At 41.6% G+C, this 18201-nt stretch overlaps 1 protein-coding gene across 7 annotated transcripts in view; it reads right to left on the bottom strand.

Annotated features, from left to right (window-relative positions):
• HMBOX1 (homeobox containing 1) overlaps window positions 1-18201 on the bottom strand; it is a 143100-nt gene that overhangs the window by 123906 nt on the left and 993 nt on the right. The window contains exon 1 of one of the 7 annotated variants that reach the window (XM_073335639.2): window positions 3112-3330. The exons of the other annotated variants lie outside the window; for them this stretch is intronic. The gene's annotated coding sequence lies outside the window, so the exon portion shown is untranslated. Of the gene's footprint in view, window positions 1-3111; window positions 3331-18201 lie in introns of those variants that run through there. 7 annotated transcript variants of the gene reach the window in all.

Raw genomic sequence — 18201 nt, 5'->3', positions numbered from 1 at the left:
GCTGTCTAACTCTGGTGCAGGCATTCAGGCTTGTGCTGAAGTCCAGGCTCTAGGACCCTGCGAGGTGGGAGGGTCCCAGAGCTTGAGATGCAGTTGGAGCCTGAATTAAGCAGCCCCTTAGCCTGGGCCTGCCGCAGGTGTCTAATTGGAGTGTAGACATACCCACAGTCTCCTCTCATAAAATAGGCCTTGACCATCCTAGTAACCCTTCTCTGCATGTGTTCCCGTTTGAATTCATCTTCCTTGAACATGGGTAACCACAACTATACAGAGTATTCCATTATTACCAGTGCCTTCAACAATGGTGTTAATGCTTCCCACTCTACTTGAAATACCTCACCAGATAAGATACATTGTAAGAACTCATGTTGTGAAGAAGAGCTATTTCTGATGGTCACTTGTTAAGATTGGGGCATATACATCTCCTTGTTAAAGTTAGTGGTTTTCCCCATGTAAGTCTATTAGTCATTTAACTTCTCTAGCCTCCCTTTCCCTGCCCTCATCAAAACGGAGGGGGGAAATGGACCATTAGAACTATTTCGGAAGCTTCTCTCCTGCTAGAATAGACATTGCTATGTTTAGACACTACTGTTCTCTCTTGTTGATAACCCTCAAAAGGAGGATGTCAATCATTTTTCTACTGAAACTGTTAAACCAAAAGTTAAAAAAACGAATCTCTCTTCCAATCTCTAGAACAGACACACAAAAAGCTACCACTTAAAGTGCAAAGGGACAATGAAACCCAAGACTTACAAAAAAGGCAGGAAGCAAGAGAACATCTAGAGGAAAACATTAACCCCTGCACTTTCATTTGTACAGGAGTCCAGCTGCACAGCTCACAGAAACTTTATTGGAAGAGGTGTGTCCTAATCCCAATATGTGAGTGCCTTATTTACAAGGACCTGCTCATGTGTTTATACAGAAACATCCTACATAAAACAAAGGTTTAGTAATATTTCCAAATCATTTGGAAGGGGTGGGAAAGATCTCCCCAAAATCAAAGACTAGCCAGAGGATATCTTGATATAGAAACCTTGAATTTCAGTGTTCAGAACCTTATGTGATTTCCATGACTTATAAAACACCCTTCTGGGGTGGAAAATAATCCCCAAATACAGATATTCACTGGGAGGGAGATACCTGGAAAGCAGCAGTGCTGACAGAAGCCCAAGGGTATTAATGGACAGAAAACTGGATAGCAGCTTACAGCATGACATGATGTTCAAAAAGAGGGTGAAAAGCCCATGTGATTCAGGGCTGCACATGCAGGGCCATTGTTTCGCAAAACTGGGAGGCAACTGCCCATTACTATGGTGCTGGTGAGAATGCACCAGAAAGACATCAATAAGTTGCACAGACAAGGTGGGTGAAGTAATATCTTTTACTGGACCAACATCTGTTGATGAGAGAGACAAGCGTTTGAGCTTACACAGAGTTCTTCTTCAGGTCTGGGAAATGTACTCAGAATGTCACGGCTAACCTATTATTGAAGCTGACTGTGGCTTCCAGGAAGTTGATGCTAGTGTGGGAGTTTTCTAGAGAGAGTTTAATGGATGGGTGGTTGAATTTGTGATGGAAATCTATGAGGGAGTTTAGGTTGATTGTCCAGAGGATGAAAATATCATTGATGTATCTCAGGTATAGCATTGGTTTTGTGGCTTTGGCTACAAAAACACTGCATACAACAAGTTGGATGAAATTTAGAGAAAAGATACAAAAGGTTATTAGGAAGCTAAAGATTCATTTAGGGCCCAATTCTGCCTTCCTTTACAGGCACGCAACTCCCATTATTGTCAGTGGGAGTTGCACTGCTAAGTGAGAGCAGAATTGTTCCCTAAATGCAGAGAGCTTAGCTAAACAATGACTCAGGAAGCATCTGATAGCCATCTGCAAGTATTTGAAAGATATAAATACACTAAGGAAGGAGAGGAATTATCCATTCAGCCCTTAGCCTGTTTGCTGTGACTGGTGCTAGTTAGTGGCACAAAAACAAGGATGAAACAAGGGTTGAAATAAGGATGTCAAAAGAAACAATTATAGTGATTTTTTGTGAGACGGACACTTATTCACTAGAACGGGACTGAGATATTCACTTGCCCTGTAGCAACAACATTCACGCCTTGCCTATTATCAAAATTACACCCATTTAAAGGTGTGATTGTAAACCAATTTAGCTGAAGAGGTACAAAACACAGCGTGGACACAATTCAATTTAAAACAGGCTTGTATCCATATAACTTAATTCAGTAAGGAATTCTTTGGGTAAGGAATCAGCTTTTCAAGTGGTCTAAAGTTAAACCATCTCAATTCTGCATACAGGCAAGGCCTCTGTGACTACAGGCCAAGGCCCATCTTGGAGCAGTGACTATGGTCTGGTCTATACTACAAAGTTAGGTCCATGTAAGTTGCCTTGCATCAACCTAGTTGTGCATGTGTCTACACTTAAATTTGTCTACCACGAATGTAAATGCCCCGTTATGGCAACACAGTAACTCCACCTCCCCAAGCAGCATTGAGCTATGATCAAAGTACTGAAGTCAACACAGCATGAGTGTAGACATTGTGTTACCTATGACAGGTTTCAGAGTAACAGCCGTGTTAGTGTTAGTAACAGCCGTGTTAGTCTGTATTCGCAAAAAGAAAAGGAGGACTTGTGGCACCTTAGAGACTAACCAATTTATTTGAGCATAAGCTTTCGTGCGCTACAGCTCACTTCATCGGATGCATACTGTGGAAACTGCAGAAGACATTATATATCTCTGTGTATATACACTTATAAGACTTATATATATCTCTGTGTATATAATGTCTTCTGCAGTTTCCACAGTATGCATCCGATGAAGTGAGCTGTAGCGCACGAAAGCTTATGCTCAGATAAATTGGTTAGTCTCTAAGGTGCCACAAGTCCTCCTTTTCTTTTTGTGTTACCTATGTCAACCCTAACAGTCCTCCAACAGTTCCACAATGCCCAACACTGACCACTCTGGTCACAATTGTGAACTCCATTATGCCAGGGTCACAGAGACTGGCGGCATCCCCCAATAATACCCCCTTAAAACTCCATATATTTTGTAAATACCTTTTCCTGATTGTACAGCTCAGCAAACGTACCTAGCAGCTCTCCACAGTTGTGTGCAACGGCCAAGCTCACCATGGTGGCTACATGCTCCAGACGCGTTCTGGCCTGGAGTAGACAGAAGATATTGGATTTCCTGGGCCTGTGGGGAGAAGAGGCTCCGCTAGGGACCAGCCACAGAAAGCTGGACATCTCTGAGCAGGTTGCATGGGGGTTGCAGAAGGGGCATAACAGGGATCAACAGCAGTGCCACAGTAAAAGTGAAGGAACTGCGGCAGGTGTACAAGAAGGCCAGGGGGTCCAACAATCAATCCAGTGCAGAGATGCAGATCTGCTGCTTTTACAAAGAGCTGCACACCGTACTTGACAGAGTCCCCCCCCCGCCACTGTGGATACCTCTGAGAAGCCCAAGACGTAGACCCATGGTGTGAACAGTGAGGAAAAGGAGGAGCTGAAGAAGGAAGAAGAGAAGGATTGGGGACATGCAACTAGGGGGATCCAGCATGCTGCAAGCCAAGACCTGTTTGAGACTCCACCGCAGTCCAGCCAGTTCCAGCAGTCAAGCACAGGCCTGTTGCAGGGGAAGGAACCTTGGGTAAGTAACTGTATTTCCCATTACATGTACTGACTTCACAGGACATAGCTACTGACATCATTAATTTGCCGGTACCAGAAAAGGTAGCAGTACAACAAAGAGATGTAGCATGGTCATCTGATTTTCATTCCCTTCTAAAGTTAGGTGTGGGGAGGAGGGGAAGCATACAGCACAGTTTGTTTATGTACACAGGGATGTTCCTTGAATCCTCCTGAGAGATCTCAAGGAAACTTTCATGTAGGTAGTCTGCAGTCCTCTCCTGAAGGTTTCTAGGGATGGCAGTCTTATTTCTTCCTCCGTGGTAGGACACTTTCCCATGCCACCTACTGATAACATGGGTAGGCACCATTGCAGTAAACAGGCTAGCAGCCTACAGGCCTGGGCGGCTACAGGACACCAGCAGCATCTGTGCTCTCAGTGCCTTTGTTCCCTCAGGAGTGAGATATCAACTAAAAATCACCACCTGCAGTGGAAAATGGCACCAGCATTTTCCCCGTACTCAGTTTCAGGCAACTGAGCAATGCCCTCACTCCAGGTGGGCCATTCTCACGATTGCCAGTGCTGTGAGTGGTGCTGTGCACAAGCACTCTGAAACAGAAGTGTCAATAAGCATGTCTTGTTTATAACTTCGGGAATGCAAAGGAAAGGAGTTCTGACCCTTAACTCCCTCTTTCTGTTGTGATTATACTGACAATGGTACCTCTGTATTTTATCTGTAGCTGCTGTCATTGCAGCTTTGAAGGATTCCCCCTCCACAACCACAGAATGCCCAAGCCAGATATGGAGGAGAAAGAGGAGGACTTGGGATGACATGTCCTGGGTAGAGGGAGGGAGCTGCACAGTCATCTCCTTCCATCTTTGCAACCAGTGGCCTGTGCTCCCCACTGCCGTGCTGGAGCCTCCACATTTATTTGACAAACAACATTTGCAGAATTTTAAAATATTGTGTGCAGAACTTTTAATTTTTTGGCACAGAATGCCCTCAGGAGTAAGAAATGTAACAACTAAACAGGCAGGTTGCTAATGTTCTCATTGTTAGTTAATTGTTCGCTTTCTTAGTCTATTAAGGCTCCTTTACCTTGCCAGACTGGTGTAAAGGAGCCTTATTGTAAATGACAGTCACGGAATCCTCAGCGAGGAAGGTCTCTGTGCGTTCTCACTTTTTTTCCTGTGCCAGAGAGGCACAATGGGGTTAGATTACAGCTCAGGATCTGTTTTACTTACCCATTTAAAAAAAATGCAGGACAATGATTAGCAAAACCATATGACTTTCTTGTGTGAAAGTCTGAGCAATTTAAAGCAACATTCTACTTTACAGAACACCAAACACAAAAATAACAGTAATATAATTTAAATGAAAATCCAAGGTTATAACTGGAATGCAGGGTGTTGGTTACCAAGTATTTGTAACTTAAGTTTCATGTGTTTAGGAAATGCTGAACAGTTATTGTGATTTTTTTTCTGTATGGTAGTTTAAATAAATTACGCTGTAGCTCACGAAAGCTTATGCTCAAATAAATTTGTTAGTCTCTAAGGTGCCACAAGTCCCCCTTTTCTTTTTGCGAATACAGACTAACACGGCTGCTACTCTGAAACCTACCAAAATAAGTGAAACTGGTGTAATTATATTGCATTATTTTTCAGAATTTTGCAATTTTTTGGCACAGAATTCCCCCAGGAGTAATAATAATAGAAAAGTATCCCTTTCTGTCAATATGCTATGGGGCAAGGTGGGACGGTGGCATAATAAGGGTGCCGTCTATTGCTCCACTGCAGCTCGGGAACTCTACTGTTGCAAATCCATTCACTGTGTCTACATAGGAAAGCTACACTGGTATAAGCTAACGTGTTAATTTAAACCAACAGTTATATTGATATAACTTCCCCATGTGGACACGCTTATTGTGGAATAATAATGTCCATATGGGGCGTTACACCAGCACTGGTGTATCTGGAAAAAAAAAACCAAAAACCTTTCCCATCCAAACAAGACCTTATGGGTTGTGAACAAGATCACAAATTATGCTTTTGTTAGACCCTCACACCCAACCGCCCACACCCACAGTGGGCTTTGTTTTTAACACACTGCAGAAAGCACAGTCAGGCATGGGGGAGGATTGGTGGAATGGAGGTTAGCGTTAGAAGGTTTTTGGAAAAATGTGTTTTAAGTTAGATTTATAAAAAGAGAAAATTAAGGTTGTGCCGCGTACAGGATTTGGGTTTGGAGTCCAGGCACTGAGGCTGGCTCGAGAGAAGGTGTGTGGTCGCTTGTTGGAAAAGAGGGCCAAGAGAGCACCAAGTTGCACCAAGCAGGTAGAGTATTTTATTTTATCATCATTATTTATTCTTTGTATTACAGTTGCACCTAGGAGTCTTAGTCGTGGAACAAGACCTCATTTACAGAGTGCCCAAGAGTGCATAGTGGCACAAGCCAAGTCACCTAAAATCCAATGCAGGAGAGTTTCATAGGATTGTGCAGGAAATACAGTGTTTAGAACTGACACCTCCAGCCCCTTCCCTCTCCCCTCCACATAAAAGCATATTTGCAGCTAAACTGTGGTACTGGCCATCATAGTTACAACCAAACTAGAGGCACTGATCCTGCAGTCCTTACTCTGGTACAACTCTCACTGAAGAAAGACTGGAGCATCAGGCTCTTTATCAATTAGGTACAGAATAACATTTACTACGCTGGTGACTAGCAGGCCAGGTTTGGGGATTTTTGAGAGAGGTGGGGGGGGGTTTCAGGGAGGGGGAAATAATTTTCCAGCACCCTCTTTGAAATTAGTAATTTGCTGAACACAAGATACCCAACTTCTTGTTTAGAAAGGCTGTAACCGCACAACAAGAAGGGACGCACAAAGCAAAATCTCTTTACCTCATTACTGCTTTAAAAAAAATGTTTAGTAAATTGTTTTGTCAAATAATTGGAGGAAGGGCCAAGGCCTCATGTGAAAGGTGGATTTGGGAAGTCAGATGCAAAAAGAATTAAATAAATTCAGTGAAAGGATCTAGAACTCTGTAAGCTACAGGTCTCAATAAATAAATAACCCTCCCCATTGTGATCCCAGTCCACCTCCTGTTAAAACAATGGAAAGAACTTCCATTGGCTTTAATGTTAGCAATATCTTGTTCTAAGGGCTTGCTCCTGAGAGGTCTTGAACTTTAATGGGAGTTGGAGGTATTCAGCTCTTCTTGGAATAAGCTCTTGAACACCAAAACTGACTTGAAACATGCAAGAGTCTTCATTTCATGATGCTTCATTTCTTTTGAACACCACACACTGGTACTTGCTGATGCTAGGTAAGTTTTGTAAAGAAACATACACATTAACAACCACGGAAAAGTTATGTTTTGGCTTGGAAGTGGTGAAATAGCTTATTTTGCATTTTAGAACTAGATTAGCACCTAGCAAGCAATCAACTGAGTGAGGGGCACAGAAAATAGTGACTGATTCATTTATTTCCTAAAGGATGATTAATTTTTTACTTCATCATTTGTGTCAAGGTGCATTTAGATGGAAATTGGAATTCAGGTAAAAATGCACAAAAATGGCATTTTAAATTGGCTTTTTAATAGTTAAATAAAACACCTTAAATGTGCTGGGTACCTAAGGAAAAAAAGTTTATGAAAATATCTTTTGCATTAAAATTCACTGATTTGTTAAACAAAGAAAGTATTATCTGTAGTCAGTGAACTGAAGTGATTGTTTCTGGTCACCATGTCATTCAAGGTTTTAAAACTAGTAGATCTTACACCTAATTTTCATTCATAGATTGGAAAAGGAAAAAACAAACAAACAAGCTTTCATGGTTTCTCAAATCTCAATGGGTTCCTCAACTCTGAATGGACTAGTCATTGAACTGAGCTAGCTGAATAAACTCAAATTAAGGAAACATTCTCTCTGCACCTGCAGAAGAGGCTATGGCTGTAAAAAGTTGGTTTAGCACTTCATCAAACCTGGTTCCAGCTGCTTAGCTGCCAGTAACTTCCACCAGTTCAGTGCTTTAACTTTCCTTAAAACGAATAGCAAATACATATTGCCTGAATGTTTATTTAATTTAAATAATTTTAAATAGATTATGGTAAATTGAGGCTTTAACATTGGTTGTCAATTTCCAAATAGACATCTTTTAAAAAAGAAAAATGTATTTAATTTGAATTTTTGAAATCTGGGTTTTTTTTAAAACATTGATTTTATCCATCCTGAGTTCTGCTATGCACTACAGTAGCAGCAGACCCTGTAATTGTAAGGGGTGGATGGAGCTGGTTCCCTGATGGGTTTTCTTATTGGCTAGCTCAACCAACAGGCCATTTTTAATCTCTTTATCAAAGATGATACAAGTGCATTCATTTGCTATTTAATATGTGCATTTTCGGCAAATTGGATTGCCACAGTCTTCTGGCAAGTTGCCAGCACGGCCCTCGGTATCACAGAGCTTGGGTGCTTAGTGGGACAAGTACAGAGATTTGAATGCCTTCTTGGAGCAGCACTAAGGGTATGTCTACAATACAATACAGGAGCATAGCTTACAGCCCTGAACCTGTGCTGCTTTAGCACAGCAGTGTAGCCACTTGCTACAATGATGGAAGGGGGTGTGCCGTTGTTGTAGTTAATCCACGCCCTTGAGAGTTATGGCTGCATCATGGTGACCTCTGGACACAGGAGACTTAAGTGCTTCTTTCTCCAGCTATTAGCTGTAGGGGGCTTCCCTACCAGCCTGCTGGAAGGGGAGGCCAAATACTCTGCAGCTCCACTAAGAAGGCCAGGCAGAAATACACCGTTGGTGGGACTGTCCCATATTGACATGCACAAGGAATTACACAGGACTGGTTGAGCATCCATGGTGCTTAAATAGTGGAGAGGGGAGCATCCAGGGGAGATGGTCCCCAAGGTTGGGGGAATGTCTGGGGTGGGATGGGGTCCCTGATGCAGTGAAGGTTGGGGTATAAAGGAAATAGCCAGGCAGGGGTGGGGGTTGAGAGAGCTTCCCCCACAGTGCTGTCCCTCACCTAGAGCCTTGGGACTGAGCCTCTTACCCCCACCCCCATCGTCTGGATATAAACTGGGGCATCCTTACAGCAGGTTATACTAGCCAGAGCAAAGTGAAGTCTTTAAACTACGATTTGAAGACTTCAATAGCTCAGCCATAGGTGAGAGGATTTTCGCAGGAGTGGGTGGGTTAGATCCTGTGGCCTGCGTTGTGCAGGAGGTCGGACTAGATGATCATAATGGTCCCTTCTGACCTTAGTATCTATGAATCTAAGTGGTAGCTAAATCGATGGGGTTACCAATCCTCCAGGATTGTCCTGCAGTCTCCAGGAATACATCCAACTGAAATTGGCAACCCTGAAAAAGAACTGTTCCATGGACCTAGTGGTGTCTATACTAGGGTTTAGGTGGGCTTAACTATGTCTCTCCGGGGTGTTGATTTTTCACACTCCTGAGTGACATGATGAAGTTCAACCAAAGTTTTAGGTGTAGACCAGGCCTTAGCCTTCATTTTCAAAGACAAATACTATTAATCAAGACGGTTTATTTAGACTGTAAACTCTGTGGGGCAGGGACTCTCTTCCTATTTTCTGGTCAGCGCCTAGCACAATGGGTCCTGATCATGGTCAGAGCCTCTAGGCATTATTGGAATACAAATAACAAATATTAGGAATTGCATCTGAAAATTTATCACCAAAATATAAACTCAGTGAGCATGTGAATACTAGGACCCCAAGAGGGACTAGATCCTGCTTCACAACTCTCCCCACCCCCAAGGTTTGTGCATTACCTAAACAGCCATTTTAGCAGGTGGGATCTCTTTCCTTAGCACTGAAATACTACAGGAAAAAGCCACGTTTAATGTAATCAAGCTCTACATTACAGCCACATGGAAACAGTTTCAGTCAATAAACAACCTCTGTAAGAAGACAGCAGAGTAGTGGAAAAATCAGATACCAATTTAGCCAGGATACAGAAGAGTCACTGGTTGAGCTCACGGGCTTTTGTTATAAATGTATTTACATCCAGTGAAGCAGCACACAGTTGAGTCTCCACTGCCCCTTTTAGTCTTCCGTAGCTCAGTGAGCCCAAATTGTGTCAGTGAACCCAGCTCTGCACCTTCTTCTGTGTTATTCTCTCCCATACTTGGAACAGCCTCCCACATTCTGTGCATCAAATGCTGTCCCTTTATTACCTTCAAATCTCTCCTCAAAAACCACTTCTACGAAGTGTTTCTGTCTTGATTGCTGCATCTAGTCCCCTCACAGAAGCACCACTGTCCCATGCACCGTATCTGCTGAAGTTACATCATTAGATCCTTGGAGCAGGAACATTGGCTTTATACACATTTGATAAACCACTTCAAACATCTACCAGTTGGTGTTTTAATAAAAAAAACCTGCCTTCCAACAATGGCATCAAAGCCAAGCTCAAGACTGGACTCCAGTTCTCATACACAGTGTGCACCAGTGGAATGTCTCCAGGGGATAACAGGCTCCATCACTCCTGCAGTGTTTCACTTGAGTCAATTTCTACAATGGGTGTAGGGTCTAGCAGAAGGAAACGTGGGTGTACTCTCCTGGTCAAAGCCATCACCAGGAAGGATTCTGAACAAATAATTTGTTTGGGGTGGGAAAGGGAAGATGCATGGCAAACATACTTTCATTGCAAAATCTGATTCCTCATATTTGCTGGTAGTAAGAGGTGTATTACTAGGAATAAAACGGAATTTACTTGAGTGTGACCAAGGAGTGACACCAACATTTATCAGAATTATATCCATGAAATGAACTGAAAGATAATTCATGGTCCTCCTCAAAAGCAACTACTTGTAAAGATTAGACTGCATTACACCTGCATTATTACCACAGAATTGGAGACCAATCTGGCAGGAGACATATAGCAAACAGAAAGCTTTTTGGACATTTGGAGACTGGGCCATTCCTCTTACTAAGAGAAATACATGACTCAAAGCATGAGCAGCTATAAGAGTTATAAATGCAGATGAGTTTTTATTGGCAGAGGGAACCAGGGTTACTGTGAACTCTAGAAGCATAATGAAGAAACTTATCTATTTTTTATCTTGCCTTTGTAATTTTGATAGGAAGTTCAGCTGGAATTTTTATAAGACCCTTAAAAAACCTGAAGAATTGGTTGATGGTACTTTTAACATAAGGAAGACCTCTATTCTAGTGCAAAAGACGAAGTGGTGGTTGCCATTAAATCCAAAAAATAGGACACATTGCATTATTGGAGCAGACATTTGTCGGACAGGACATAAAACCAATGTCCTGGTATCTTGTCCTTAAAGATACCCTTCTACTTTGTGGTAGTAGATGAGGATGAGGAGTGATCTTTGTGCAGGAACTCAAGGCAATTCCACCTGCTGGCATGAACATTCAGGTGAGCACACCCTCATACTGCAGGGCATAAGTCACCTATTAGCTGCCTGACTTTAGGAAGAAACTTCCTTTATGGGCAAGTTATTACGTAGTTGTCCACTGTGCAGCTTCCTCTGAAACATATGGCAGTGATCAGCGTCAGAGACTGGACTAGACAGGCCATTGGTCTGATCTCATATGGCCACTCTTATCCCAGCTTTACTGATGAGGAAGCTGAAGAGTTTGGAGTAAGCTCATGTTGTTCCTGGGTCTCAGTATGGTGTTCAGACCACTAGACACACTGCCTTTCTAAAAAGCATAATAAATCACTATGCTAAAGTATACAGTGAATATGGTGAATTACTACTAATTGCAAAGTCTGGGGGCACCACAGCCCCATGCAGCATAGGGGTTAAAGACTCCTAATTGATTGAGAAATGTGTTGTTCCGATTTCCTCACCTGTGGCATAAGAGTCAAATTAGCTTAAGTAACTGGTTCTTGTCTTATGTAAATAAAGTTATGTCATTTATCTCACCAGCCTCTAGATATTTCAGTTTTGTTTATAACTGTGATATTAGCATGCACTTCTAACACACCATTCATCCATGGATCTCAAAGCACTTTACAAAGATGAAGCCCCCCAAAAGCCCTGACACAGAGAGGTTAAGTGACCCTCCCCAGATCACAAAGAAAGTCTGTAGCACAGCCAAGAATTAGAGTTGTGTCCTTACCACTAGGTACAACTTTCTTCCTCAATATCTGACTTTTGTTTACATGTTAGAGCTACTGCATGCTGTGAACACCACTACCCCAATTATAAAACTCTGCCAATAGAGCCAGAAAGAGATTGCTAGCAAAAGGTAGAAGCTGTGATCACAGAAGCTACATCGCAGAAGTACTATCCTGTAAAGAATTAAATAAATATTCATAGCAGGGGCAGCAATGACAGTTCAAGAAAGAGCTAAGTGCCTTGTGTTTGGATTAGTATCTCAAAACAACTGGGCAGCTCAAAATGCAGAAAGTGGCCATGAGCTACATTTCCTAGTTTACCAAATGTAGGCTCTTCAAAGCAACAAAATCAGCTGCTCAGCAGGATTATTTTTAAATCCCCAGAAGAGGAGTTTTACTGTTCTGTTTCAAGAGTAATAGTTTTATTCGAGGACACAAATAAGAATTCACTGAAGTTATGACTTGCATTTCTTTTTAAAAAAGGAAAAAAACAAGGCAGTTTTGCTATTGAATTAACAGTAAATGAACTTTAACCAACTCTAGGGATTCAGAGCAAGGGAGATTCATCCGCTGCATATTCATGGCCAAGCATAATGGATTTATCTTGTGTACTTGGGTTTTAATTGTATGCACTTCTTCAGCCAACTGGCAGTTTCAGTGGCACCTCAAAGCACTGGATAGGTTTCATATACATTTCATGTCTCAGCTACAAGGTGAGAAGGATGTTATTCCTGGCCACTTCTATGCATTAGGAAATATTAAATACACAAAATTTAGCCTCTGTAGACTGCAGACAGTAGAGGGCAACATATTAGGATATTTTTGATTAGGTCTGACAACAATATTCCATCCACAAGAGGGCAGTACCTCGGAGGAAGGATTCCCCAACAACATACACACATGTTCGTAGGTATGCGTGTGGTCAACCATACAACAAACTCAGTCAGAGTGAGATGAATCTAAATCATATCTGATGAATGGCTAAGCCTATTAAGTTATTACCTAGTAACCGCAACAAACCCAGCATAAATCAAGACAGTAAACAGACATACAAAAATCTTATAAGAGAAATGTTTAGGTAATTGGCCTTCCATACATTTGTACTGCATGGACATGGTAAAGATGAATCAGAACACACCTAGTCAAAAGCACTGCACTACAACAGTTCTGTATTTTAAGGGCTCTCCAGTTTATATTTACCTTTACTGTGCAGCCTTGATTAAAAACTAGGGGTAGGGGAAATCTGCCCAAAAATGTATTTGAGCAATATAATCATTGGCTTGTAATTCTGAAAAAACACTAATTGTTCAAGCTTAGAATATTTGCATTATACAAAAATAAGGGAATAAAATGCTGATCGTAAAGGATCAGACCATAAACTCCTTACAGATTTAAAAATAAAAAACGTTGACAGATCACAGATGCAAATTAAGCATGGGACAGGTCTAAGGGGACTCGTATTTCTAATTGCCAATGACAGTGTGTGAACTTGGGCAAGTCCCTTAGCCTCTGAGCCTCAGCTTCTCTGTCTGCAAAGTGCATCTCTGTAAGGTACTTCAAGATCTACAGATAAATGTGCAAAGTATTACTTTATCATGGAGTGGTTAGTAAGAAGGACAGTGTTTCAGCAGTAATGAATCAAATATGAAATGTAAGAGCCATACAGTATCAATGCTGCCTACAAGTTATCGCCATAAATCGATCATTCTGATTAGATTAGGCTTCATGATGCAATCATACCCATAAGAAGCAGTTTCACAACTGCGAAATGAGCACTTTGCTCAGCAGCATATTATGAAGTATGTCTGCAGTAACTATGGAATTTTGGTCAACTTGTGATTGAAATTTGTGTTTCAAACAACACTATAAACAAAAAGTATTTCAGCGCATCCTCATTTTAAGGCTAGGTATATTAACGGCTTCTCAACAATCATTTCTGGCCACAAACTAACCCTGTGTAAATTCCCTTATTGAAAAACCAAACAAGACTAGATTCAAGAGAGAACAGATTTTCAACCTAGTATATCACCTTAGCAACTTTTTTTTTTTTTTTTAGCAGGCACAACATAAAAATAAATGTGTCTTTCACAGTTACAAGATGAAATTTTCAGTTGGCCAGATACTAGAGAACTGGTTTTCCACTTTTTGTTGTTGTTGTCATAGACCACATGACTGCCTCAATCTGAGAACATTTTACGTGCTAACCTGCAACAAAGACCACAGTTTGCAACTATCTTTCCTCCAAAAAAGTCTTCATATGGTTAATATAAATTAAAGATTCACTTGCTAGAGACGGTTTCCGGTTAGTAACGGGTCAGGGAAGTTCTGTTTGGATGAAGCTTTCCAATCTACTATTTTCAAGACCCAACTGAAAAATAAAAGTAACTGCCACCTTCGGGTTAAAAAGTTTGAAAGAAAGAAAAGAATCTGTAGGCATTATTTTAAAATTTGGTAGCTAGCCAAGTAACTCAGAGAGCAAGAAACAATCTGGTGATTAAAGCACTAGTGTGAGACTCTGGAGATCAGAGTTCATTTCCCAGTTCTGTCACTAACTCCATGTCTGATCTTGGACCAGTCACTCTCTTTAGGCCTCGCAGTTCACTGTCTGTAAAATGGGAACAACATTTCCTTTTTTACACTCCATCTAGCTTGTCTGCTTGGATCCAAAACCCGCAAGCACTTATACACGCACTTAACTTTAAGCATGTGACTAGGCTACCTGCATTCATAAAGTTAAACATGTTTACAGAATCTAGGTCTTCTAAACTCTTAGGAGCAGGGATTATCTCCTAATATGTGCATATGCAGCACCTAGCAAGACAGGACCTGATCTCAGCTGGGATTTCTAGGTGCTACTGGAATACAATAGTAAGAATAATAAGTGATATATAATAGGGAGCTGGAAAATGTAATGGATTATCAAACAACTTTAGAGAAGTGATTTAAAAAATAAACAATTTTAAAATAACCCCTCCTCATCACCTTGTAAAACTCCATCCAAAATCATGACATAAGTGTCTCATTTAAAAAAAAAGAAAAGAAATCAGATCCAAGGCATCTGCTACATTTTAAGTGTTAATAAATCACTAATATTATTTAACATTATTGGTAACATACAAGATTAAAGCAAAAGATAAATTTGTCAGCACAGGCCTAAGTAAGGGCCCAGTCTTGAAAAGCTGCAAAGTGGACTCCTGTGCACGGCTGAAGCCCCAATAAATCAATGTAAAGTGAAACTGACTTCATTGATTTTAAAGCATCCAAAAAATGTAGAATAAACAAACTGTATAAAGTTACTGATAATAAGGGGAAGACATATGTTCCTTTGTAATCGGGTTTTTGAGTTGACAGCATCCCTTAAAATGGTTGACCTCCAATCCTAAACTTTGTAGAAGGTGAAGAATTTGCTCATAATAAGTCCTGATCCTGTAATCAGAACCCCTCTGGGCACAACACAGGCAAAGGAGCCTGTGTGCATCAATACTATTGCAGGCATGACAAGTTGCTTAGTTTAAATCCAAATCCACTGCCATCCCACACAAGCTACTGTTATCTGCCTGTTTGTTAGTGTAGGTGTCATCAGAAATACCTGTTTATGAAAGAGAGGTAATATGTTATAAGTTAAACTGATTCCCATATCTTTTAAAATGTGACTCATTTTTGCCTGTCTGGAGTCCTTCCCTCTCCCCCTGAATTACACACTGAAGGCCCAAACTACAAAAAACTCCTACAGACTTCAATGGAAGCAGAACAGCTTCAACAGTTCGGAATGGAACAAGTAAATTTTAATACAGACCTTTGCATTTATTCAATGTAAAGAAAAACAAAGCCACAATATTTCTCTAGTTCCTGATCTGAAGGCGGAGAATCTCCAAGTTCCCCCATAAATTTATGAATCTGCCACTTCTTATGACTACAAAATAATACTTCATAAAACACTAACTGCACTTTCAAAACACTGGCCAGACATTTACTCACAACACCCCTCTCAAGGAGACTAGTAAGCATTCCTATTTTACAGATAGAGAAAACAGAGACAGAGAGATAAGCTGGTTGGGGCAGGCACTGGCTACTCACGCTCCAAACAGTGTGGAGATCTCATTCTTGGTTGGCCTCTAGCCGCAAATTATAATAGACAGTACAGCGGTAGATGTTTTAGAAAGGCCCAACAGATAGAAATGCACAAAACTGCACAAGAAATAAATGGCAGAGATAAGAAGGCCTGGTCGAGACAGGATTTTTTTGAAATCCTCCCACCATTCTTCTGGCAACTGTGCAGCTTCATCCATGCTAGCACTACTATAATACGGCTGGTGGCCCACACTCCGCAGTTGTGTCGACCTGCTCTGAACAGAGTTAGATGACACGGTGGTAAGAATGTGGATGCCTGTTCTGTGCCAGAGGAACGCTAGGAATAGACACAGCAGTGTAAAACAAATTCCTTGTTCCTAGTCCCATGCTCAGCTCACTATACAATTCAGTCAACCCTACAAAAAGGCTGTGCCCATCACACGGAGTTAAAGATGAAGAATCTTTGCATAAGAGAAAATGGACAGTGTTCCCAAATGCAAACACATCAATGTACAGGTACATCAAGTATAATCCTGCCACCTCAGAAATTCCAGCACTCGTAGAACATAGAGAGATGGCAAATAATTTTCACAACCAAAAAGACAAAGTCTGTCTGAACCTAAAGAAGTTCCAGCTGTGTGTATGTAATGTGCTGCCTGTCCCCCAACCCTTTCCTTCAGGATTTGGCTCAGAAACAGATAACCCAGCAATGAGGGAGTGTCAAAAACCACAAAGACATGAAGTTTACTGCCTGCTGTTGCAGAACTGTGTCCTAGCATCATCTTACAACAATGGAAGAAAAGAAACACGTTAGTGAGATGAATTCACATACACCCACTCCCCACTACTCCAGGCATTCCCATTGGCATGGCATAGTGGTAAACAAATATAAATGCAGTTCCTACTAATGAGGCAGGGAACAGTGAGGCCAAAGAAAATGCAATCATCTCAGAGGGGGAAAAAAACTGCACAGGACTCCTCCTCTCCCATCTATGGAGGAAATCAGATACCAGCTGCACCATCCCAGGAAGGAAGCAGAGAAGCTCCTGCACCTGATGAGCCATGCAGAAATGAGCTAGTGATATCATAGTACCCAGACAGGCGCTCCACGGTTTTGCAAGCTGAGTTGACTGCCTAGCACAAGCCGTTTATACAACAACTTTTTGTGTAGCATCATTTATCCAAATTGCATTCCCTTCATCAGTTCAGTCTCCTCTAACTATCCCCTCTGGTTTTTGAGTCAGGGGCACACAGCCAGTACCTAGCAGACTTGCTGTTCCCAAATCAGTTGTCCTGGGCCATTACATTTAAAACCCACCATTTTCAGTCCATATGCATTTAGCACTTGAAGCCACCTGCCTCTGTGCTGCCAGTGTCACTTGAACTCCAGAATAAACCGAGTACATAGGACTTCACATACAGGGAAGTGGCAACGCTCATCATACTTCCTCTTTCCCTCCCACCCCAAAAGGCATCCTTTCCTTCCCTTATTTGAAGGGGGTGGGGGAAATAAGACATATGATCAAAAGATTTTTCAGAGCTAATGAAAAAATTGTTTCCGAAGAAAGTACCCTGCAGATACATTTAGAGGCACTTTTAACCACCCCTTCCCACCTCCCAAAACTGAGAAGCAAGAGCCCAACTCAGGCCATCATGCTGTATGTATATTTACACCAAAAAAAAATGGGCAGGTTGGTTTTCTTTGAACTCCACAGCAAAGCAAAAACTAACACAATGTACCAGCCTAGCGGAATTCCCTGCCGCCTTTTCCAGCCTCACTCTTTTTTAGGCAGTTTTGGGGCCACACACGGGCATTCAAAGGAATGTCCCAGGTACAAATATAAAAGCAATTTTAACACCCTCCCTCCAGCTCAAAATCTGAGCCTCTTAAAAGTAAAAACAAAACGAACACCCCACCCATGTTCTTCTCCCATACATTCAAGGAGACACCTTCCTATGTTTCCCCCCTGCCCTCCAGTGTTAAACACATCAGCTACAACATCCCTTTAGGGTTCTCACCTGTCTCTTCCTCATCATGCATGCTCTCTCCTCTGTATCAAGCAGATTTGTTTTGGAAGCAAGCTCTCACTAGTGTCTTGGACATACAACCATAAAAGCACTATACCATCCCCCCTACACCCACCCACACCAACCTACCAACACAGAATCTCTCCTCTTGACAAGGACCCTCCCTCTCCCAAGTGATTTCACAGACACATTATTTGCTTCAAAGGTATCTTCCCTATCCTACTCTCCATAGGCCAGTATAAAATTCCCTGGCAAGAAACAACCACCTCCTCTTTTTTCACCATAATTCATACCACACACATTCTGTGTCTCAAGAACATAATCTAA

This window comes from Lepidochelys kempii, chromosome 3, assembly GCF_965140285.1.
Source record: "Lepidochelys kempii isolate rLepKem1 chromosome 3, rLepKem1.hap1, whole genome shotgun sequence".
NCBI lineage: Eukaryota > Metazoa > Chordata > Testudines > Cheloniidae > Lepidochelys > Lepidochelys kempii.
This window is presented reverse-complemented; position numbering and strand designations above follow the sequence as displayed.